Source organism: Falco naumanni, chromosome 13 (assembly GCF_017639655.2).
Source record: "Falco naumanni isolate bFalNau1 chromosome 13, bFalNau1.pat, whole genome shotgun sequence".
In the NCBI taxonomy this organism is placed as follows: Eukaryota; Metazoa; Chordata; class Aves; order Falconiformes; family Falconidae; genus Falco; species Falco naumanni.
Genome location: NC_054066.1, coordinates 19,695,759 through 19,718,796, shown reverse-complemented (window position 1 = coordinate 19,718,796; position 23,038 = coordinate 19,695,759). Strand labels below are relative to the sequence as shown.

The 23,038-nt window shown below is 55.7% G+C and overlaps 1 long non-coding RNA gene across 1 annotated transcript; it reads left to right on the top strand.

The window, feature by feature from the left end:
• The first annotated feature begins 10,942 nt into the window (after positions 1 to 10,942).
• Positions 10,943 to 19,647, top strand: LOC121097002. Its single transcript, XR_005830738.1, has 2 exons — positions 10,943 to 11,040; positions 11,252 to 19,647. It is a non-coding gene; the product is annotated as an uncharacterized LOC121097002 (long non-coding RNA).
• The last annotated feature ends 3,391 nt before the right edge of the window (positions 19,648 to 23,038 follow it).

Sequence of the window (23,038 nt, the reverse complement as noted above, 5' to 3'; positions counted from 1 at the left end):
GACTATTTCCCTCGCTGCCTCTTTTGTTAGCAGCCAGGTCACTCGGCAAGTGAGAGCCGTCAGAGCCTTTGGGTATTTCCCTTTCAACTCCAACAGCTTTGTGCCGGACGGACTCATATAATCTCTGCTCCTTTGGCATCGCTTTCTGTAGAAATGGTTCATTGTTATCACCTGAAAATAATAGGCATCTCTCCGCTGTCCCTGCTAAGCACCAGCTGGTTTAAAAGAAACCCTCCTCAGCTCTTCTACAATGCCTTTGCCTGCCCCGGCTCTTCCCACCGTGCCCCGGCGATGCCGGCAAGGTGATGCCGGCAAGTCAAGTCATGCACCAGTGGCGAGGGAGGAGGATGGGGCTGATAAGATCCTGGCCGAAGCTGGGCTGTCTGCATTAAAGGTACGGGGTAGAAACCTGTTTCACCCGCCGCTGTGTGATTCATGCTGCTTTGCTCCTGTGAATCATCCTGGCTGTTGTGTAAGGTTTACGCCGGTCGCGCGGCAGAGCTGTATTTTCTGCCGCTTTTATAAAGTTATACACAATTTATATGTGCTGCTCTTGCCTTAAAACATTTACACTCTTTATTCAAAGCTTTAGGATTTATGCTCCCCTTACCTGGGACCCTGGGAATAATACTGCTGGTGGGATGATCCTGTGGCCAAGACACTATTTATTGTTATCAGAAACAATCCTGGCCCGCAGTGATTTCTGACCACGAGGAAGGGAAAACCGCTGGGTTTCTCTCTAATGCCAATATCCATGAATCTTTAAAGAGGCGGAATTATTCCCTCGAATAGCATGCATTGTTGAAGATGTTTAACTCTGAGAATATGTGGCAGCTTATCAGATGAGGAAGCGAGATGGTTTGGGGGCAGTGGAGGGAATGCCAAGGGCTTTTTCTGGGAGCAGCCCCTCTGCTGGGAGCTCCTGCAGCAGCCCTGGGCATCTGCCAGGCAGGAAAACTACCTGTGTTTAATAATGGGGGGAACCCCCCTGCTACCGGGGTGTCCTGTGCCCGAGCAGCAGAGGGAATTCCCTGGCACAGCCGCCCACCATGGCCAGGGCTTGAGGTTTTGTGTTTTTCAAACAGCGTGTGGCGACTTCTGTCTAAGCTTCTCCAGACAAACCTTTTGCGCCAAATTACCTGTCTAGCTGGGCCCTTATCTCCATGTTTATCACCGCCGCCTCTCGCTGTCAGCACTGTTTATAGGCAGGGGAACCGAAACCCTATGCTAAGAAATTTCCTCCTCCTCCTTTTTTCTTTCGAATCTGCATCTGTTCCAGACTCCCTTTCATTAGAGACCACATGAAAGCCAAAATAATCCCAGGCTATCAGGCATAGAAACCTTCGCAAGGTAAACTCCTCTCTGCCAGTAAATAAGGCACACCCTGGCCAGGGCTCTGCCCTGGCACCTGGGGAGGTCCCGTCCAGCTTGTGTCACCTGTGAGGCCTCCGGCATCCATGGGGATGTTTGCAGAGCCAGGGTGAAAATCCAGAGTGCAAGGTAATGTTAGACCCCAAGGATGTCTTCCGGCACCTGCATCCCAGTTGGTGCAGCGATGGTGCACAGCAAGCACCCTGGGGGGAGGTTTGGGCAGGGGGGGATGCACTCAGTGCCTTTTTTTACCTGTTGTAAAAATATTTGTAGAGTTGCAGCAGGCTGTGAAGAGTGATTTTTGGGGAGGGAGGAGCAGGGCTGATACCGATTAGGCAGGAAATGGCTCAGTGTGGATGGCATCCATATGGGAGAGCTGATAGATTTGGCGTCTAGCAGGCATCGCTTGATGGATCCACTGATAACCTGGCAGCAAAACAGACCTGGGCTCTCTGATTCCCTGCCAGCGGCTGAGCCACAGCCTGCTTGGTTGGCCTTCGTTAACACCTTCCTGCCATGGGAACTTGCCGCCCTGCCCTGGGGACCGGTGGCCCTGCAGTCCCCCAGCAGCCTCGGTGGCTCGGCTGGCTGGTCCCCATGGTGCTGCCTGCTGGGGATGCTGCTCCGGCTCCTTCCCTTTGAAGGCTTGGTGTGAAATCTGGTCGGAGTTTAGGGAGGCAGGAGGGCAGTGTGCAGAGCAGCCTGTGTCCTTGGGATGAAAAAGCTTCGTTTTGCAGCTCTGGAAAGAATCAGCGGGTTTCCACGCCAGGCTCCCGCCTTGCATTGGAGACAGATGGAGAGTGCAAAATGTGGGGAAGGCGGCCGGCTGCTCCTGCCATGCCGGGTGCTGGCTTGCTCACAGGCACGGGTCCTGCTCCGCTCTTCATCCAGGCAGTTTCATTTAATGACCTGCCTTTTGTGCACCTCCACAACGTCCAAAGCCTGCATGGAGGCTATGGGAAGCTGATGGCCCAGATGTGCCATGCGAGGCTCTCAGGGTGTCCAGGAACCCAGCAAGGTCTCGCCATGCCGAGGAGAGTGGGTGCATCCAGCCCCACGGTGCCTCTCCCTCTCTGGAAGCTAGCAGCAAAAACAAGGGAACTTCAGATAAAAAACAAAATGTAGCAGGTGCTTGATGGAAAGGAAGCAAGATGGAGCAACTGTTTGTGTAGCAGAGGGCAGTGGTCCCTTGCAGAAATTAATTGGAGGAGACTTGGAAGGTGGCAGCCACCTTGTTTGCTGGGTGGTGCTTAGTACTACTGAGGGTCTACAGCCCCATTCACGAACCTCTGTCTATGCTGATAAAATGCAAAGCATGAGACTGAGCCCTGGTACGGCTTGGCAGGAAAGCTTTTTCATGGGCAGGATGCCCTCTGTATGGCTCACTAGGTAATATTTTTGGAGGAAAAAGCCTGTCAGCCCAAGCTCCGCTTCCCTCCATGCTCCCAAATAGGTCCAGGGCAGCAGAGGGTCCTGGCAGCCACCTCCCTGAGTCTCCCATCCCTCCATCCCTCACTTGCTGCTACCTGGCAGCAGCCTGCACCCATGGAGATCCCTAGTACAGCACGACTCAGCTCTGCCCGTGCTGGTGACAAGCGCGTGCTCAGAGAAAAACCAAGCTCTTGTGGCAGGAGGGGAGCTACGTAATGATTGCTCTAAAGCTGCCCAGGATTATAGCAAATTTGATGGCTAAAATATAGCCCCTGAAAGCCCCAGCAGCCCTCCCGCTCGCTGGCTGCATTAGTCACGGGGAGAGCTGTTTGCTTGTGCACCTGGGTCATGGCCTCCTCTGCTGCAAGTCAGGACTGTAATTTCCCTGTGGTTATTTCTAAGATAACTTATTTCAGGTTTTTATGATGCTTACAAATTGGACAACATCTTAAAACATAATTCAGGCCTCAGCTGGCTTTAAATGTGTGTGACTTTACAGGGATCCGTAAAATATTTTTAAGTGTTGGTAAATTCCAGGGACTGGAGCTGTGGGCGGACTGGGAGGCATGGAGGGTCTGGCCCAAAAAGGCTTTTGGAGACGCAAGCTGGGAACCAGCAATGGGAGTTGTTTACAACCATGAGGAGCTATGTGGTTCGAGCAGGTCGCAGAGCACGTAACAAAGTGTATATGGGTAGTGAGTCTGCATCTCCTCTCCCCTTTAAAATCGGTTTAATTTGTACAAACGACCTGTGGAGCTGGGCACTCCATCCCAATAGGTAAGAGGTGACGGGGTGGGGAGATGGCTCCTGGGCTCTGGAAATAAAAAGGAGCAGATAAACTGGGATGAAGGTATGTTCCCCAGGAACACCGATCAAGGTGGCAGGATCTGGCCATGTGAACTGTCTTGTGCCTTTGCACAACCCTCCACCAGACCCTTCCTGCTGGGGAAGGCAGCTGCTCTGGGGACACAGCCAGCTGTGGGCTGGACACTGCTGCCCCAGCTTCTGCAGGGCTCGCTTGGCCACCAGCAAAGCAGCAGATGTGGGTAGGAGGCAAACCTCACCCCACGGGTTTTGGGATCCAGGAGGGGTGTGCGGGAGTGGAAGAGCCATCCTACCTCTTCCCTGGGGCACGTGTGGGAACTGGCAGAGCTGTGGTGGCTCCCATCGTTCGCACGAGGCTATGGCCATGCAGGGACTGACTCGCTGCCGCGTGCGTTAGAAAGCGACTAAGCAAGGAGAGCATCCCAGAGGCAGCTTGCAGGGGAGGGGAGGGAGGTGTTTGTTATGTACTCCCTTCATTAATGAGCTGGCAGGAGGCACTGCTCCGGCTGGGATCGGATTTGCCAATACCAACAGAACCAGGGCTGCTAACACAGTGCACAGTCCTGGGGCAGAGGCACCTGGGCAGATCACACTGGTGAGACCAAGCAGGGGTTTGGTCTTTGTCCTTTGCAAGCAGAAGGGACGATCCAGCTGGCTTCCATGGGGCAGAAGCTAAGGAAAATGGCTGTGCAGAGAAGAAATGGAAGGAGATTCCGATGGCAAAACCAACACAATCCTGCGGTGAGGAGCTGGAGCCGACGAGGAGGTGCTCTTGGCAGTGTGGTGCTGGGGCTGATGCTGCTTCTGAGCAGGGAGGCAGAAGCAAGCAAACTGGCTGTTACAGGAGGTGATGCCTTGGTGAGCAAAGCCTGGGGAGGTGGGAGCCGTGCAGACATGGCACAGCCTGCACGCCCTCGTCTCCAGTGCCTGGAGCGGGCAGGGATCTGTGGGTGTTTGCAGAAATAACGCTGTTGTCTTGCTGTGGTCTTCTGTGATGGTGTGGGGATTTCACCGAAATACAATCCTAGGAAAGGCCTGGGATTTGGGCTGTTGTTTCAGGCATAGGAGGAGGATGTTATTGTCAAGCGCTCCCCTCTGTCCCAGGGGAGCTGTGCCACAGAGGTGGCCAGAGGCTGTGGGGAGGCAGGAGGCACCCCTGGGCAAGGCAGGCTGGCAGCAGAGAAACCAGGGGAGCTCTTTGGCGTGTGGTCTGCCATTGCAACTGCACCCACAGCCAGGCTGGCCTGGCCCACCAGCTTCTCCCTGCTGCTGGGCTCCGATGACAGCAGCCGCTACTCTCATCACCAAGCCCACGTGAGCTTTCCTGTTTGCCTTTCTTCCAAAAAAAGCAACTTCCAGCCCACGGGAGAAAGCTGAGTGTAATGGCGGAGACGTTGCGATGATGCATTGTCTCACTGACACCTACCTGTGTCTGCGGAAAGAGGGATCCGCCTGGGCAGGCATCCTGGCTGGGCAGCCCCAGACCCTTGCTGTGGGGCAGGGAGGGGGGCAGCCATGGCCGCCTGCTTTGTTGGCACTGGGAGCTTTATAACCCCATCAGTGTAGCAAAAGAGAATGTGTGATTAACGTCCCTCTGGAGCAGATTGCTCCAGGAGATGCTGATCCCTGGGAGACACTCTGAGAAAGCTTTACGTAAAGCTTCTTGGGGATGAGCAGAACTGGGGGGTCCCTTCCCTCCACGCACAGCCTGTGCCCGCGAAACGTGCCAAGCTCCTGCAAGGCCACCCCAGAGGACAGCAAGGGGTTGGGGACCAGCAAGGCTGTTACTGGACATTGGCTGCATGCTGCCAGCAGGCACAGGGTGCCCTGACCACAGCAGCTGTGCATGAGGCTCTGGGCTTTATTTGCTGGAGGGAGCCCGGAGGTGGACTGTGCATCTGGGAGAGGCTTTCTCTATCCCTGAGCTCACTGTGGAGCAAGTTTGCAGGTGGAGGGGAGCATCCTGGGTAGGTAACAAGGTGCTGACAAGAAACCGTTTGTCTTTCTGGATAGTGTTTCATAGCTCCCCATGGGGTTGCCCCATCTCTATGGGGCAAGGGGAGCACCCCACGGGGGCGAGGGGTGATCCCACTCACGGGAAAGGGCGCAGGAGATGCTGGCTGTTGGTATGAATTCAGCCCAGCTCCACCATAAGGAAGTGATTGAAGCTTTCACGATCTGTTTAACCAGTGACATATGTTTCCTGCAGGCACGGCGGCGTGCTGCATGCCGGCAGATGAGATACGGCCGCACGGGCGCTCGTCCCTGCCTGGTTCTGCTGGCGCGGGGTAGGGCTGGCCCCATCCCCACGGCCGCGTTTGATACGATTACGGGCCGACACTCCCTGTGTGGGAAGGGGAAATTGCTCACGCGGCAAAGGGAAATAAACATGAGGAGACCAGCCCTGACAAAACAGCGAGTGTTTCTCTGGTTTGAGGCCCCACTGCAGGCGAGAGCCACATAATGCACAGCGGGGCTGGGGATGAAGGAGGGGAAGCTGGAGATGTGGTGATGTCTGCGAACTCCCTCTTACTTATGGGGGGTCCCTCCCTCCGGGTCTCATCTCTGCTTTCATCACTGAGACATCAGAAGGACCAGCGAGGGGGAAGCTGTGCATTGTGGAAAAGGTCTAATTGCCCAAACCACTCAGCCCAGGCGAGGCGCTCCACCGAATTCAGCAGCAGCCAAAGTGGGTTGAGTGTTTTCCCTAGGGAAGGGACGAGCCCCTGGAAATCACAGTGGCTGAGCACCCAGGCACTGGTACCTAGGCTTGGGCTTGCACAGGTCGCTGCTCCATCCTTACCCACATCCCTCAGCACTTTCTGCCCCACCCCTTGGCACAGGGGAAGTAATTCATAAGGCAGAAGGCTCACTGGGTGCCTTGGGCTAGGAGTATGCCAGGCTCATCGGGTGCTGGGGTGCCCCTGGGCATGGAGCTCACCCTGCTGATGCTGCCACTGCTGGACCAAGGGGCTGCAGGGCTGGTGGATTGGTCACAGGGGCTGCCCTGGGGCAGGGAACACAGAAAAGGCCCCCAAAGAGGAAAATTTTTGTCTCGGAATAGACTATGTGTCCCCATGGGGATTGGGACAGAAGGAGGCACTGCCAGCTGACCAGGTGGGCTGGGGATGCCACAAACTGGGCAGGCTGGGATGGGGGTGGTGGAGACACCAGGCAGCTGTGAGCAAGAGGATTTGGACATTATTCAGGAGCTGGAAGCGGGAGATGTGGTGATGGTCCCCAGGTCCAAGAGGGATTCTGCAATCGGTCGCAAGTAAGCAGGAGTTTCACCCCACCAGGCAGGGGCCAGGGGCAGTGGGAGCTTTCCCTGGCAATTGAAGCCACACAGGGAACTGAGCTGTGGCAAGGGGGGAGGGCAAAGTGTTGGAAGAGACCTGTGGCCAAGCGTGCTAGGGGCTGCCAGGAAGGATACTGGCCTTGCCAGGGTGAGGGGGCTGCTCCATGGTGGCTGGTGAGGCTGACTCCCACCAGGGCCCCCGTGCCGCCTGGAGCCCGGCCAGCACAAGCCCAAAGACAGGTCTGCAGTGGAGGCTGTACACTTGGTGTGAGAGCACAGGGAGTAGCAAGAGAGGGAGGGATGGGGAGGTTTTATGGATGAGCTGAAATGCCCAGGAGCTCCTCTGTCATTCCGCATGGCCAGCATCTCCCCCTGGCACCAGCAACCTGCCGGCGGTACCAATAGGAAAGGGAGAGCCAGGAGCAGGGCTTCCCTTCCCTTACTAAGAATTTTGGCTTTAAAACATAGGCTTCTTCCTTAGCTCCGGAGCAGAGGGCCCTGCAGCCTCCCCATGCTGCAGCACCAGCTCCCCAGTTCTCCCTTTAGCTCCCGTGTCCTTCAGCAACTGGGCACCGGGCAAGCCAGAGGTCCTGCGCTCAGCACCGGAGCATTGCCCAGCAGTCCTTCCTCACCGTGTGCCCTTCCAACAGGGAAAGGTGATTTTATGAAAGGACTCACGTCCTTCTAAAGTTTTTTTAGTGAATGCCTTTACCACCACGTTGCTCTGTGTTCACTGCATTTATCTGCAGGATTAAAGATGCTTCTTGGAGTAGGTGGGAAAACCTCTTTGCCCAGGGCTTGTCTGGGTTCAGGAGCCTTCAGCTCACTCCCGTTAGCCCTAGTACAGGATACTGAGGGGTACCTTGCTTCGGCAAGCTGGGCTGAGCTGGTGAGACACTTCAAGCCCATGCGTGTGCTGGTGGGGACTGCTTTGTCAGGGATCGGTGATACCCCGGTGGAGTTCCGTGGCTGCAGTCAGCAGCAGCCAGAGCTCGCTCTGTCAGTCGGCTGCCCGCCAGCTAGCCAAAGCCCAGGCTTTCTCCGCAGCTTTTAGACGTCGCAGCCCTGTGTTCATTAGCAGATAGCCAAGGTTAGCTTGTGACTTGATGCGGCGATTTGTTCCAGCAGTGGATTACCTTCACGCGTTACAAATCAGTGCCGAATTTCTCAATGGTTTTGGCACCAGGCAGGTGCCTGGAGCACGTTGAAGGGAGGTGGAGGAGGGGGGAGGAAAGGCTGGGGGAGGCGGAGCAGGTGAACTTCACTCTTCCAGCTCTGGAAAAAAGCTCCTACTCTTGGTCAGATAGCCTTTGCAGGGAAAGCCAGAGTTATTTTGCCCTGCTGGCAGTGAGGCAGTGAGCTTTACAATGCCAGCGCTGTGCTCGGGCACACGGAGCATCACGGGGATGGGGATGCTTTTCCCAAAAGCGGCTCCCCACCAGGCACTGAGGCAGCCCACGCCAACAGCTCAGGATAAGCAGCGGTTGATCATCCTTCATGTAACTCCTAGAGATGCCTAAATAATTCATTAATGGTTTGGGGAAATAAAAATATTGTGCAGTGAGTAATTGCTTGCTAATGACATTGCATGTTGCTCGAGCAGGTCACGGGTGGCCTCAGCGGTGCGGCATTAGTGGTGCAGACTATTTCCTCTGATTTTTTTATTCCTTTTCTTCTTTTTTAATTTTTTTCTTTCCAAATGAATTTTCCTGCCTCTGGCTCCACACAAACGGGAGGGCTTTTTGTTTCACAGGGAACTGGGGGGAGGCAGTGGGACTGGAGTGTGGGCTGGCGGTACAGGATGTGGGGAGCAAGCGGAGGCTCGTGGGAGCACCATAGCCCCGCTCAGCCCGGTTCTTTGTGTTGCATGAGGGGGAGAAGGAGCCATGGGGACAGCAGCAGTTCCTTCCCCCAAAACCCCATTTCCAGTGACAGGACTGGTGGCACCATGCCAGGCAGAGCACTCACCAGCCAGTCCCCCTGTGCTGGTGACAAAGGGCTCCAGGCATCCCATCCCAGACCCAGCTGTGGGCAGGGGAAGGGCCTGGGATTCTCGCACTGATAGCAGTGACAAGGAGCTACTGTTTTTCCAAAGGGGTCTGGGAAACATCCCCGACTGCCTGTTTGTCCCCAGCATATCATGGTGCCAGAGGCAGCAGGCTGAAAGCAGGGCTCTGGCTCCCTACAGGTGCCCTGGGGCGAGGGGCAGGAAGCCCCCACACTTCCCTGCACGGCTGCAGGTGAGCACCATGCCAGGGCTGAGCTTTGAGCAGGACGGAGAGTTCATGCCCCAGCTTAAGCTGCGGCTCCTGTGGGCTCCTGGAGGAAGCCCAAGCTGCATCCCCTGCGGCTTCTGCTTGTCACTATTAAATTTCCATTTTAACATGAAAACAGCTGGTTTCATGGTACTTTTAACTGTGTTATTTACACAGTCATGCATACAATGCTTGCTGAAAACAGCATTACTCACTGCAGCAGTGACCTGTTGTCTCACAGGTACTGAGTGGGTGGGTGGGGAGGTGACGCCAGCCCCTGGGTCAGGCCACCAGTGCGTCTCTTGCCTTGCCCATGGCCACCCCGGCATCTCATAGTGAAGCCTGGCTGATTCAAGAGGGGAAAATCCATCTCACTGTGCTCCCAGTCCAGGACAAGGGCAGGATGAACCCGTCTCCATTCCTATGAACCCAACCCTCCATGCCGCCGCTGAGCCCTGGGGATGGGATGCTTGATGCACATCAAGGGACAGAGACAACAACTGTTGGCCATGCTCAATAGTGCTTTGTTCTCGGCCCGGGAAGCAATGAAAATCCTCCCGCTTTGAAGCCTGAGGAGGCCTTTTTATTATATCCAGGGCTCCTGGAAAAGGAAACTGCAAGTGCTTTCCCATAACGTGATAAAAAGCTCTCCTGGCTGAGACTATGGCAACTTGTTACACGTGAGAGCAGTGAGTCAGTGCAATGTGGGGCTGAGCTCAGCACTTCCCCAGCCACTGGAAATCACTGCTTCTTGGAATGTATATAACTGGGATTTGGAAGAGCCTTGGTATGAGTCCTGCTGACCTTGTACTCCCTCCCAGAGACCTGGCAGCTGTGCTGCCTGGCCCATGCAGTGCCTGGGGCATGGTGGCTGCGGGGAGCAGCGAGGGGCGGATGGGTGGTGGGCACATCCCTCCCCATGCCCCCACCAGTGGGTCAGCACAGGGCAGAGCCAAGCCATGCACGTGCCCTGGCTTCATGTTTTAACAGCAGCAGACTGTTGTCTAGGAACAATAAAAATTATCCGCTAGTAAGAAAGAGCCTAGGAGATGAGAGGCGTTTAGCTCAGGTAGGAAGCAGGGCTGTAATTTACAGTGGCCATAAAGCAGCCCAGTGTGGGCTGAGCAGAGGCCTGGCCCCCCCACCCCCAGCTGGCTGGGGAGGTGCAGCTCACACAGCAGGAGAGAGCCCATGAGCATCCCATGTTTGCACCCAGCAGCGGGCAGCTGCAGGCAAGTGCATGGCGGGAGCCCATGCTCCTGGGTAAGGAGGATGCCAGGGTGCCTGCAGCTGGGCTTGCTCCCCATCCCTTCCCACAGGGCTGGGGCACAGTGGGTCTTCCTGGCACAGCCCCCAGCCCGCCTGGAAAACTCGTAAGTGGTGAGGCTGGCCTAATTAGTCTGCTTAATCTTCCCCCATAAATCACTCCTCCCCATCCCCTGCAGACTATCGGCAGCATCTGAAGTCATTAGTTAATTTAAACCTGGGAGTTCACACGTTGGCTTATCGGGAGCCATCTCCGTTCCGCTAAGCGCCTGCTCCGCGCTGTCTCTGGCTGCTAGATCCTATCTGCGCCCGCTTTGAAGCGGTGATGGGCTGCCCAACAGGCGAGGTGTGCTGCCTGCTCCCCTGCCTGCTGGCAGGTGGGAGGGGAGATGGAGATCCTGCTTCCCCCACCTCCCCTGCGCTCCCCTTTTTTGAACTTCTCCTCTGACTCATCCATTTGATTTGATGTTTTCACCTTTGTTTCACAAATAGCAGTTTGCCCGAGCGCTGGAAGGAGAAGGCAGCTCCGACACTGCTGCGGCTTCCCTAGCTGCGAGGGGAGATGCCCGGGTCCCTGGGCAGGCTGGCAGCCAGGTGAGCGGGGTCCTGGGGAGGGAGGCTGGTGGGCACCCAGCCTGGCCTCGCACCTGGCAGGGACTTGAGGAAAGCTGGTACTACTGCAGGGTGGCCATGGGGAGGTGGGGGTCTGGCCGAGGATCCCACTCATGGCTTGTGTTGTCCATTGGTCATGCTGTCACCTCTCCATCCTCATCCTCCTGCCTGAATCTCCACTCGCTGTGAGCAGGACTCTCCAAGGCTCTGAGGTGGAATGTCCCCTCCCGAGAGGGACCAGGGCTTTCTGAGGTGAGCTGTGTTGGCTTGGGGGCAATCCCAATGGCCTGAGTGCGCACTCATCTTTGCAGCTGCATGGGCTGCACTGCGCGGGAAGGCAGCGGTGAGCCCGAGGGTCCCTACAGGGCCAGCGCAGCAACATGAAAATTTGGCTCCTGGTGCAAGGCAGGGAGTGGGGAAGTGGGATCTGGCAGCAGGAGGGAGAGAGCCAGGCTGGGGAGACCTGATAGGAGCCTGCAGCAGTGGGGTCTGGCAGCTCCTGGTTGTTTCTCTGCAGGGCACTGGGAGGTGGGGAGTCGCCCTGGCCACCCCATGCCGCTCTGCACCCGCGGGCAGGCAGCACCCAGACCAGGGGATGCCTGGCTGGGTGCCCCCGTGCAGGCAGGGCCCTGCCTGGCAGAGCGGCTTGGGCAAGCCCCATCCCACAGCCGCACCCCCGGGGCAGCCTCGTGTCGGGGCAGCAGCCAGACACCCCGCTGGCACACCATGCATGGCCCACGGCCCCTGAGGAGGCTCTGGCTGCCTGCACGGCTGGCACCCCTAGCATGGGGTGTGGGCAATGCCACAGACCTTGAGGGTATTCGTCCTCCCCCTGCACCCCTGGGCTCTGCTCTCACTGCTCCCAGGAGGCCGAGGGATGGCTGCTCTTCCTGGGACCTGCCAATCCAGGCTGCTTCCAAGGATGCTCTGTGTATCCTTCAGGTATGGTGACTAACAGCCCAAAAGAACTAGTGCAGCCAGCTTTTTGGGGCTGCTTTTTTTTTGGCCAGAGCACCCTGACTGGGCCCCTTTAAAGCATCCAGGTTGCTCAGCAGGCAGTCCCTCTATCGGGGTGGCTGCAAGAGGGGACACGATGTATGTGCTCCACAGCTAGTTTTGTGGCCATCCTCTCCCTCTCGCTCCCCGCCCCCCCTCCCCGTTCCAAGGGGGAGCTGCAGAGTGTTTGGTTTTGTAGTCCAAGCTCTGGATTTATTGCTTCCAGGTCTTTGTGTGTTTGTTCATTAAATAAAAGATGGCTGGGTGAGCCTGCTTTCCACTCCTCTGGCCCCTCTCCTGCAGCTCAGGGGGTGGGAGTCCTTCGGCCTCAGCATGACACCTCCCTTCACGTCTCTTAGGCACCCAAACAGATCCTGGTCAGATGCTAAAACTGTGCCCTGAGTGACAGAGATGACATGGCTTTGGGCTGAGGGCGAGCAGGGGCCACATGCTGGTACCACCCTGTGCACCCCCCGGGGAACTGAGGACCATGCTGAGGTACAGCATGGGGGGCCCTGGCTGGGCGTGCTTAAGTTGTCCCCTGTCCCCAGGCTGATGCTCCCCTTCTGCTGTGGCTGGAAGACATGAGCTCCTGATTAAAGGATATTTCAACCAGACGGAGGGGCTGCAGCAGCTGGGGGAATGCGCAGCAGGAGGGGATGGGGACAGAACACGTGAGAGACGAGAGGGGAAGCCAATTTGTGCTGGAATGTAAATACGGCAGCGGCAGGCTGCTCCACAGGACATGTCACCCCCCTCCTGTCCCTGGGACCTGGGTGAGAGCCGTCTGCGACAGACCTTGTCTGTGCCACAGGATGGCAGAGCCTGCGTCTTGCCCGCACACTGTGCAGAGGGGAGGAGGAGGAGGAGGAGGAGGAGGAGGAGGGTCAGGGACTGGTACAGCAGCCCAGTCCCACTACTGCTGATCCTGCTCTCCACAGTGAGGTACCATTGCATGTCCACTGGCAGAGGGATGGAGTCTCAGCCATCCCTAATAATCCTAAGAATCAATAGTAGCATTTCTAGCCCCGGCTGGATATGCACAACAACAGCTCGGAGTTAAGAGGGGAACTTCTCAGTGGGATTAACTCTGAAACCTAGTGACAACACTGTAAGTATCTGGGCGGTCTGTGTCCCTGTTGCTCATTCTAGCAGCTAGCTCTTATTAATGAGCTTTACTCAACAGCACTAGATTTGTCTGTAGGAGCAACCTTCAGGGATCAAGAAGAAAGGTTTAAAGATACAAATATTCTGTGAGATATCCAGATTTAAATGTCTCTTTTTTGTTCCTTAGCCTGGAGTCCAGGGGTAAGTTTTAAAGGAAGCAAGGAAAGATCCTCCAGAATGTGAGACACAGAAACTTTTTTAAAAGAAAAGACTGAATGAAACAAAACCACAATTATTTTTATATTTTTTAGCTGAAAACCACTGAATTTGGAAAAGTTTCCTGTTTCCTTCTGTTTGCCCAGGGCAACGTGAGCACAGCTGCCCCAGCCCTAGGGAGCAAGTCAGGTTCATCCACTCCTCTCCAGTTTGCAGAGCATCACTGGGGAAAGCTGTGCCCTCGCCGGCAGGTGCCAGGAGCAGCAGTGAACCTGAACCAGCCACCTCGCTACCCAGGCAGGGGCAGCTCAGCGGATGGGTCCATGGTAGATAACAAAGAGCCTCAAATAAGTCCCTAAAATGTCCAGCCCAGGCTGGCAGCAGGGTCCTCTCCTGCCCTGAGGGTGGACCCCAGTGCAACAACCTGAGCTCAGACATAGATGCTGGGAGAATTCACACCCCAGGGCAGGTTGGTTTTGGGGCTTTTTTATTCTACCACATGGTACACCTATATGGGGGCTTTTTTTTTTTTTTTTTTTTTCATTTTGAGGGAGTAATAACTGCTAAAGATGCATGTGGAATTTGAATATGAATGATAAGAACAGCTGTGTATATCTATTATGAATGAACATAAACAGAAATGTATAAACTGAGATTTTGGGGCTTTTGGAAGAATTAGTGCCTTTGTTCCTGGATTTTTTTCCTATCAAAGTTTGAACCAAAGCCCATTAGCCTGGACTTCCCCGCAGCCGACCAAGCCAGGAGCTTCATTTCGCCCTGGCTCTGAGCCACGCCGAATTCTCCTCAACAGCTCAGTGAGCCCTAATCCTAACAAATTTACCCAGAGAAGTGGGTCTCCTATTACACAGCCTAATTTGAATGCTTTCCAAGGTTAATTTCAGCTCCCTCTCTCTCTCCAAACACGCCTGCCCCTCCGGAGCCAGCTCCCCCCTTCTCCAGCCCCCCCAGCTCTGCGTCAGTGCCAGCCCAGGGGGAGCAGCCCCCTTCACCAGCGCGATGGTTTTTAAACGAGAAAATAATGTGACGTGCATCCCTGGGTCGGGGCTCTGCCCAGAGGGTTTCTTAATGCTGAGCGACTTCCTTTGCAAATTAATTGCAACTTTTGTTGGGCAAAAATAGCCCTGGAAGCCCCTTCCCCACAGGCTCTTCCGCATGTGATATTACTCAGTTCATAATCTGATTCCTGAGATTCTATTTCTTCCTTCCCCCCGCGTCCCCCGCCCCAGCACGCCGGTGACTGCCTGCGAGGGTACGGGGGGGATGACCCAGCAGCAGGGGAGCTGCTCTGGGGCAGGGGGAGCATCGCTGCTGCCTGGCCCCAGCTCTCGTTTTGCAGTAGACTGTGCAAGTAAACCTCAGCTTGGGGAAACCAAAACGCAGCTCAGCACAGGGAGCAGCTGCCAGATCCATTAGGGAAGGAACCGGCTACGCCTGGTGGACAGCTATTGTGGGAGAGGGGTGGCGGAGGGGCTGCCGGGGTGGTAGGGGCTCACATGGGGATTAAAAGGAAGGGTTAGGTGGAAAAAGTGTCCGGAGGAGCCCCGAGCCCACCTCGCCCACCAGCCCGGCTGGATGTGGCCCCAGGGATGCGTTCTGCTGGCTTTAAGCTGCAAGGAGCAGGGCCTTTCGCCAGCAGCCATGCCCGGGCACTGGCACAAGGTGGCTGCAGGTGTGGAACAGCAGCCTCACAGCCCCAGCCCGGGGTACCCACACACCAAGGGTGTGTAGGGCAGGGTGCCCTGCCTGTCTCCCAGCTGCCCAGCTGGGATTCACCTTGCTTGCTCTCTTTTCCTCACATTTTTCTTCTTTATACTCAGTTAATGCTTTTATATTTGCTCACGCTGACCATCACAGGTAGCACAGCATCCCATCACCCTGGCAGGCGATGGGGTAGGGAAGGGCTTGGGGATGTGCCCTGTGCCATGCCAGGGCAGCTGAGCTGGGCTGGAGCACCAGTGGGACCAAAGCATCAGAAGCAGTGCCGAGAGCAGCGCCAGGCTTTCATGGTGATGCCACGAAGGTGTCCCCTCTGCAGGTCACATCTGCTGCCACGTCCTGCTGCCAGGTAACCTCCTGTTGCTGCTCCCTGTCCCCCCAAAGCCTCGCTGCCCGATGCTGCCCAACAGCGGTCTCGCAGAGCAGATACCCGTGTTTGATGATTTTGCTCCAGGCGTACGAGCTGCACATATCAAAGCTGAGCCACATCTTATCTCCTGGCTGTGTTTCTGCCTGCTCCCAGCCTGGGAGTCCTGGCTGAGGGGTGTTCGCAGTGATTCCCCAGCACCATGTGTAGTGGTGGATTTGAGGTGCCAGTTTCAGGGTGGCAGTGGGGAGCCCCAGGGCAGGACTCTGGGGTGCAGATCAGAGGGGTTGGCAAAGCAGGGGCCTCATCTGCCAGGATAATGCTGGTCATTGCTGTAAGGTCAGCCTTAAATAATGGAAATAACAAAAATAAAGCAGCCTGGGGGGAGACAGAGAGCAAACTGAATCCTAATGAGGTTGCATGGACACATCAGCGTGATCATTTCATGAAAATCATTTTAAAAAGGAAAAAAAAAGCATTAAATTTAGGTTGAAGGCTATGAGACACAGCAGCCAGGGCACAATGCCACGAGGCCACAGAGGTGGCCTGTGCCCTCATCCCCACCAAGGTCCCACACCCATGAGCTGCTCCTGCCCCGCTGCACTGCGGAAGGTTCAGGGCAAGCCCTGGCTGCAGAGAGGTGGGAAACAGACCTGAAGGATGGAGGGAGAAGCTGCTTGGTGCAGGACAGGGACTGGCATCTCATCACCAGCTTTACTGCAACCAAGTGTGGTGCCTGGTGTGAAGAGGCAGGACATTTGTTTTTAGGGACAGCAAAAATTTACCAAGAGTTGTGGTGGCAAACACTGAAAGAGGAAGTTTTAGAAGGGAAATAAAATGTTAATGCCTCAGGGCTTAAGGCGGTCCTCAGTGCCAAGACAGGAAAGTAATTAGTGCTGTAGATGGGGAAATAACCAGCATTAAATGGAAGCAGGGTGAGGGCAGGTTGAAGGGGCCACAAGGAGGAGGATGGGCAGGGGCTCTCCAGAAGATGGCAGGGACCAAGCCTGGAGCCCCCAGGACCCATCCAGCACACTAAGCCCTGGCAGCACCCATCTTGCTGGTGGGATGCGCCTGCAACACCCCAGGTCTCCTCACCCCAGCTCCCACTGGCCATGGGCCAGGTGAAAGGCTCCCCTGAGCACGGCGGGGACTGGTCCAACCCTGCACAGCTCCAATTATCCCTGGCTGGAGACTTTCCAAGAATCCCATCCCCTCACTCTCCCCCAACCCTGCCTCCCCCAGCCTCCCCCCCTCAAAGCAATTTGACTTTTATAGTAATAACTTCTGAACCCTGAATTGGGGCTGTGCCAAGGAAAGCAGCAGAAAACAATGTGATGGGCCTCGGCAGGCGCGGAAACTCCAGCGACCGAGACCAGCCCTAAAATAACTTTTGAGCAATTGTTATTTATTCTGGGAGAAAGTTCGTTCATTCACAATTTGGAGGGGAGATAAATCAGGGCGGACTCAGGCTGCCCGCCCCTGCACAGAGGCAGCATGCCGCAGCTGCAAATGTGGGGTGCCTGCGGTGCTGCTGCAGCGAGCCCACCACAGTCCTTGTGCACATGTGCGTCCCTGTGCCCTGATGACAAAGCCACACTGATTCTTTGTTGGTTTGGTTTGGTTTTTTTTAAGGGTATTTGGGTTCGGCTGAAAGCCCTGGGTTCAGGTGGAAGAGTCTGGCTTGAGGCTAGGGGTCTGCATGTGCTGCCGGGTGTAAGGGGCTGCACTTTGCATGTGCCTGTGCCTGCTGGTGATCCAGCTTCCCCTGGCACTCTGTCTGGTGTGCCTGCTGTGCTGCGTGCCACTGCCTTGCACGCCTGCCCCTGGGTTTAGCACACTCAAGCCGTCAGTGACTGACAGGCAGCGGGTGGTGCAGGCAAGCGCTGGGCAGGGAACAGGGACAGCATCCCGCTGTGGGTCCTGGTGAGCATCAGCATGTGTGCGGCCGCTGCCAGCCCACATCAGCTGGGCAAGCAGCAAGTTGTGCGACCTCAGTAACGCGGTGCCACTTCCACAGCTGCTCTGAGCTGCCGCGGCTTTCCTACAATTCTCTGGGACAGCGCCAGAGCTCCCAGCTCTGCCGGAGGAGCCTTGGGCAGGCAGGGCAACCGCGGTCACTTTCTGAATCAGGCAAAATGCTCTCTGGAGAAGGCAGCCAGCCAGCAAGGCAGTCCTCGGCGCTGCCGCGTGCCTGCTCGTGTGGATGTGTTTTATGGTACCTGTCACCACGGTCTTGGCATTGGTGGGGATTTGAAGTGCAGCCGTGGCTCTGCCAGGCAGGGCTCAGGCTGCCTGCATGACCCCTGGGGTGGCAGCTGGGCCACCTTGGCAGGTTTGGAGAGTAAATGCTGGGGAAACGCTGCTGTCTGAGGGCTGGGAAACACAGTCCCTGCCTGCTGGGTGACAAGGGTGATGGAGACTTGCAGCGTGGCTCTGTGGTTGGGATGGGGACAGGCATTGCCAGCTTTGTGTGCAGATCATCTCCAGGAAGGACACGTATCCAAGACCACCTGCCCACAAGCATCTCTGGGGTAAGGCTTGATCCTGTTCCACTGTGGCACCAGCCAGCTCATCCACGATGATACAATGGCATGGGGCAGCGTCACCATTGTCACCGGCCCTGCACCTCTTGGAGGAGCCACTGCTCTGGGGTGGGAAAACCCTGCCACGTCCCCTCCCTAGAACAGCAGAGCTTGCCTGGGCGACCCCCTCCTCCTGCTGCCTGCAGTCCGGGGGACCTTGCTGAGTATCACCTAACATTTTTGCTTTTAGTTTTGTCTTTGACATGTGGACACAGCAGAGCTGGGGCCCCGGGGCTGCAAAAGTACCAGCCCGGTGCTGACAAAGGGGTGATTTGTTCCTGTCCCTCGCTGAGCAAGGAGAGCAGCGGTTTATGTTTGGCAACGCAATCACCCTGGTACTGGATGAACCGTCACTCGGCCACCCTTGTGTCACTGACCGTGGGGAGAGCAGGGTTAAAGCTGGGTCAGGCACAGGGCAGAAGCAGCCCTCTGGCCCGCTGCGGCTGGCACACACAGCTTCCTTCGTGGCACACTGCCCACAGTGAGACTGACCCTGCTGGGTCACATCCCTTATCCTGCCAGGCAGGAAAGCCTTCAGCCCGCGCTCCTCCTCGTCTCTCTGCATCCCGGGCCCTTTGCCCTGCCACCACGGCAGGCAGCCCTGTGCTTGCCAGCTGACTTACAGCCTCACTGCTCTTCAGGCTCTCTGAGCAGCTCGTGATCTTGGCAGCAGCTCGGGGTCTTACCATCCGTTATTACAATGATTATTTTTGTTTTCCCAGCTCAAAAGGGCTCTTCTCTCGCCTCGCTCCTGCCTGGCCCCAAGCCAGGTGTGACTGAGAACCGAGCAAGTGGAGTGGGGAGCATCCTGCACTATCAGGGCAGGAGACCACAGTGGGATGAAGGAGATGGGGCAGAGGGGAGAGGAGGTCCTGTCCCTCTTCTTAAAGGTTCAGATTGGAAATCAACACCCGCTTAGTTAATTCATTAGCTTCAATTAGCGACTCTGAAGCTTAGATCAGTTAATGGGCTCCCTCCCGCTGGTAAATCTCCGAAAGGCGCTCAGCAAGGTTATCTGCAGCAGCCTACAGCAAGGGAAGGATGGGGACAAGAGCAATTGAATTAGGAAGCTGTTAAATGAAGAAGCCATAGTGAGCCAGAGCAGGGACAACGCAAGATGGCCACACCACTAAAACAGGAGGCAGAGCGCTGCGTCGTGGCTGGCCGGCTGGGGCAGGGCTGGGGCAGCAGCTCGCCGTGGGCACCAGCCCAGGCAGGGGTTCATGGTGTGTTTGCCAGCTCTGTCCCTTGCAGATCCCTTCACCAATACCGCCTCCTCTTTGCGTGGGCTGCATCTTCCTCCAGGTGGGGGTTCCTCCATGGCCTGGGTTTGGTTGCTGATCACATTAGCTCAGAAGTAACCTATTTGTGATAATGATGTGATGTAACGACCTTCAGCGTTTTCATTAAACTATACGTGTATATATTTGTTTTCTGTGGTTATGAATGTAATTCCACAATCCACTTAGGAGCCAGTAATTTTCTGGCTGAGGTGGGAAGTTGCTGACATCTTGTGATACATGACAAGATTGATTGTATTTGCTTACCCTTTAACCTAATAAAGAAAAATAGCATTCCTTAGTCTGGCTAATTCTCTATAAACTTGGGCACTGCTTTAAACCAGCTGGAAGTGCAGGCATTGAACCATACCGTTGCTGGGACAGAATTCCTTCTCCCCAGGTCCTCTCCAGCTCCCAGCTAAGAGGGAGCTGCACAGGAGCATCGTCCTCAGGAGTATCCAGCACCTCTGGGGCCAAGGGGACTGGAGTGGTCATGGCAGGGAGGTGGCCTTAGTACCCTGTGGGTCTTGCTCACTGGGAAAGCGTTAACCAATTTAATGCTAATCATGTTAACACCAGCACATCTGAGCTGTTGATGGGTCAGCAGCAAGCCAAAGCAAACATGGCCCAGCACCCCAAGGACAGGGAGCATACTAGGGGCAGCTGCACCTACTCTTGGGTTTCCAGGTCCCCCTTCTCCCACCACAGCGGTCCAGTTGGCTTCTGGAAAGAACGAGGTTCTGCAGGGCAAACCTGGCCAGCACTGCAGCAGAGAGGAGGGGTGCTGCAGCCAGGAGGGCGGGAGCTGCCCTGGCCAAAAGCTGGGCTGGTGCTCCAACATCGGTGCCTGGGTGACCTTGGGCATGCTGCACAGCAGGCACGGTGCCTGGCAAAACATCTGTCCTCCTTCACTGGGAGATCGGCTGCAAGAGGTGAAGGAGTGCGCTGGGCAGTGGGGTACATGGCACAGGGGGAGAGCCAGGGTGGCAGAGAGGGGCTCTGCCATCCACAGCACCATCTCCTCCATCTTCCCTTCCCAGGGACAGCCTTCTCCAGGGGGAAGGGATTAGGCAGGGCAAGCAATGTCACTACAACATGGTTCCCCTCAATTACTCGCCTGCCCTCCAGGGAAACATTGTGCCTGGGTTGTTCTTACTCAGTTACAGAGCCCTGAGCCCGACTCAGCTCCTCTGACCTTCTCCAGAGCACAACACAGAGAAATCGGGGCGAGCACATGTCCCCAGGGCAATGGCATCAGGGCATCGTGTTGCCCCAGGGCAAAGGACCGTGCCCGCAGCAGCATGCCCCTGACCTGGCTGTACGGAGATGGAGGGGTTGGATCTTGGGGCAGGGGGTTGCCCGCGCAGTGCCAGGCAGCCTGCCCAAGGCTGGACCGTGGTGGCAGGGCTGGCAGGGGGCTGCTCACCTGCCTGGCGCTGTGGCTTGCCTGCCGGCTGCCACCCAGCTGGGAATTGCCTTTGCCTTTGCCCGTGTGCTTAAAAATAACCCGCTAGCTTGTCAAGGTTATAAACAGAGAGAGAACAAATTGCTTTCTGAGTTGATTAAACTGCTCAGTGTGGCTGCGTACGCGGTGCTCGCCGTACGGCTGGGACGAGCCGGAGTCGGGCACGTTAATTTGCACTCGGCAGTTCCTGTGCTAATAAGACCTTGATGAGCTGCCTCCTCTTACCCTCAACGCCGGCCCCTCTGAGCAACGCTTGGCTGGGCCCCGAGGCCTTCAGGGTGCTTTGTCTTTTGAAAATGGCTTTTTTTTTTTTTGCCTTTCCATTGCTTTTGGGCAATGTCATGTCCGGAGCTGCCCTGCAGCTGCTGGAGCAAATCTCCGGAGGATTTAACTGGGTCCCTGCTTCACCCCAGGGCAGCCGAGGGAAGCCAAGCAACAGCACACCCCTGTATTCAGCTGCAAGGAGCAAAACCCACCTGTGGCCCCAAGCTGCTGCCAGAGACATTTCTCCATGCCCGCGCAACAGCCGTCCTCGCCGCCACACTGCACCGCTTAGCATCACCCCACGGTGCTGCAGCCGCGACGGGGTCTCCGTGCTTAAAAGAGGTTTCCAAATATAACCAGTCCCTCGCCTCCCCCACCCTCCCCCTCTAACTTTCTGGGAAAATCCCTTTCTGCCTAAAATTATCCAGATGTGCTTTACAGCTTGAGGGGAGTTTGTGGGAAAAATATGAGGTTCTTTGGATGAGACGTTTCCTGAAGCGTGGGGCTGGGGGCTGGTTCCACTTTGGAGCAGACCCGCACCGCTCGCGCCCACCGCTGCCAGAGCTTGGTTTAGTTAGGCCAGATTGGTTTTATCTCTTAATGAGAACTAGGGAATGAGGACTTCTTTTATTTTTTTCTCTTTTTAATTCATACTGTGTGTTGGGGAAAGTAGGAAAAAGATTTACTAACAAGATTGGTGCTTCCTAGTGCTCTGGCTCTGGATGCTGCACATGTCTTTCATGGGCCATGTAGAGTTTATTAGCACTGCTGGTTCCCACCGATATCCACAGCCCAAAGGGCATCCCAAGGAGCTGGCGTCAGTGCCCCATCCAGGGAACAGATTTGGGGCCAAGCAGTGCAAAGCCCCCAGTTTTCCCCCAGGAGAGTGACATGAAGGACTGAGCCAATTTGGTGGGGGCTGCTCACCCCCGGCAGCCTCCAACTGACGGATGAATTTTCAGTGGTGATGAACCAGCGGTGGGTGCAGACTGTTGGGTAGGGGCTTCACGTAAATTGTAGCGATTTGCTGGCTCTGCCACACTAAATCCTGCCTAATTATACCAAGGGTAGCATCTGACATTAATTTGTTACAGTATTTGTATACAACGCACTAGACATTTTGGGGACAGATTTAAAAGCAGCTTTCAGATCTTTGCCCTTGCAATCCGCTGCAAGTTGCAAACAACTGTGTTTGGCTGTCTGTTTACCTGCCTACATCAGTAAACCGGTTATTTTGAAGTCCCAAATACTATTATTTTTATCTGCAATCATTTTACAGATGCAAAATTTGAGGCTACATTCAGGCATTGGGATGGGGGGGGTGGGGAGAGAAAAAAAGGAAATATTTGCCCTCTTTGCTCCTAGCTGCCCTTTTCAGTCTCTGAGCTGTAAAATAAGATTGACAGCAACTTCGAAACACCAGCAGCAAAGCGCAGCCTGGGTCACAAGCCTGCGGAGGGCTCTGGAGGGGAGGATGCCTGGGAACCAGGCTGAGGAGTAGCTGGTGTGGACTGAGCCGTGCGATGTCAGGTTTTTTAACCAGCCTGCTAGAGCTTTTTGAGGATATTACTGCTTTGGTAGATAAGAGAAATTCAAGGGATGTGCTATACTTAGAGTTTCAAAACACACTTGGCATCAGTGCAGATCAAAGCTGAATGGTGCAGGCAGCATCCCGGAATAGAAGGTGAAAGAGGGAAAAGATTTGGAATTTACTGGGAGAAAAAAAAAAATACACTGAAACCAACAGCACGAGGCTGCTGAGCTAAAAATAGCAAAGAAGGTATTAGCAGCGGCTTCACACGCAGACTGACACTCAGCTCCGCTCCCCTGCCTTGGGGAAAAACTTCCCACCCAAGCTGGGAGATGCTCAAGGAAACCCTGGCCAGTCCCAGGAGCTGCTGCTGCCCCAGCCTGGCTCCCAGCTGAAACCAGTGGGGACCAGTAGGGTTTGGTGACCCCCAGA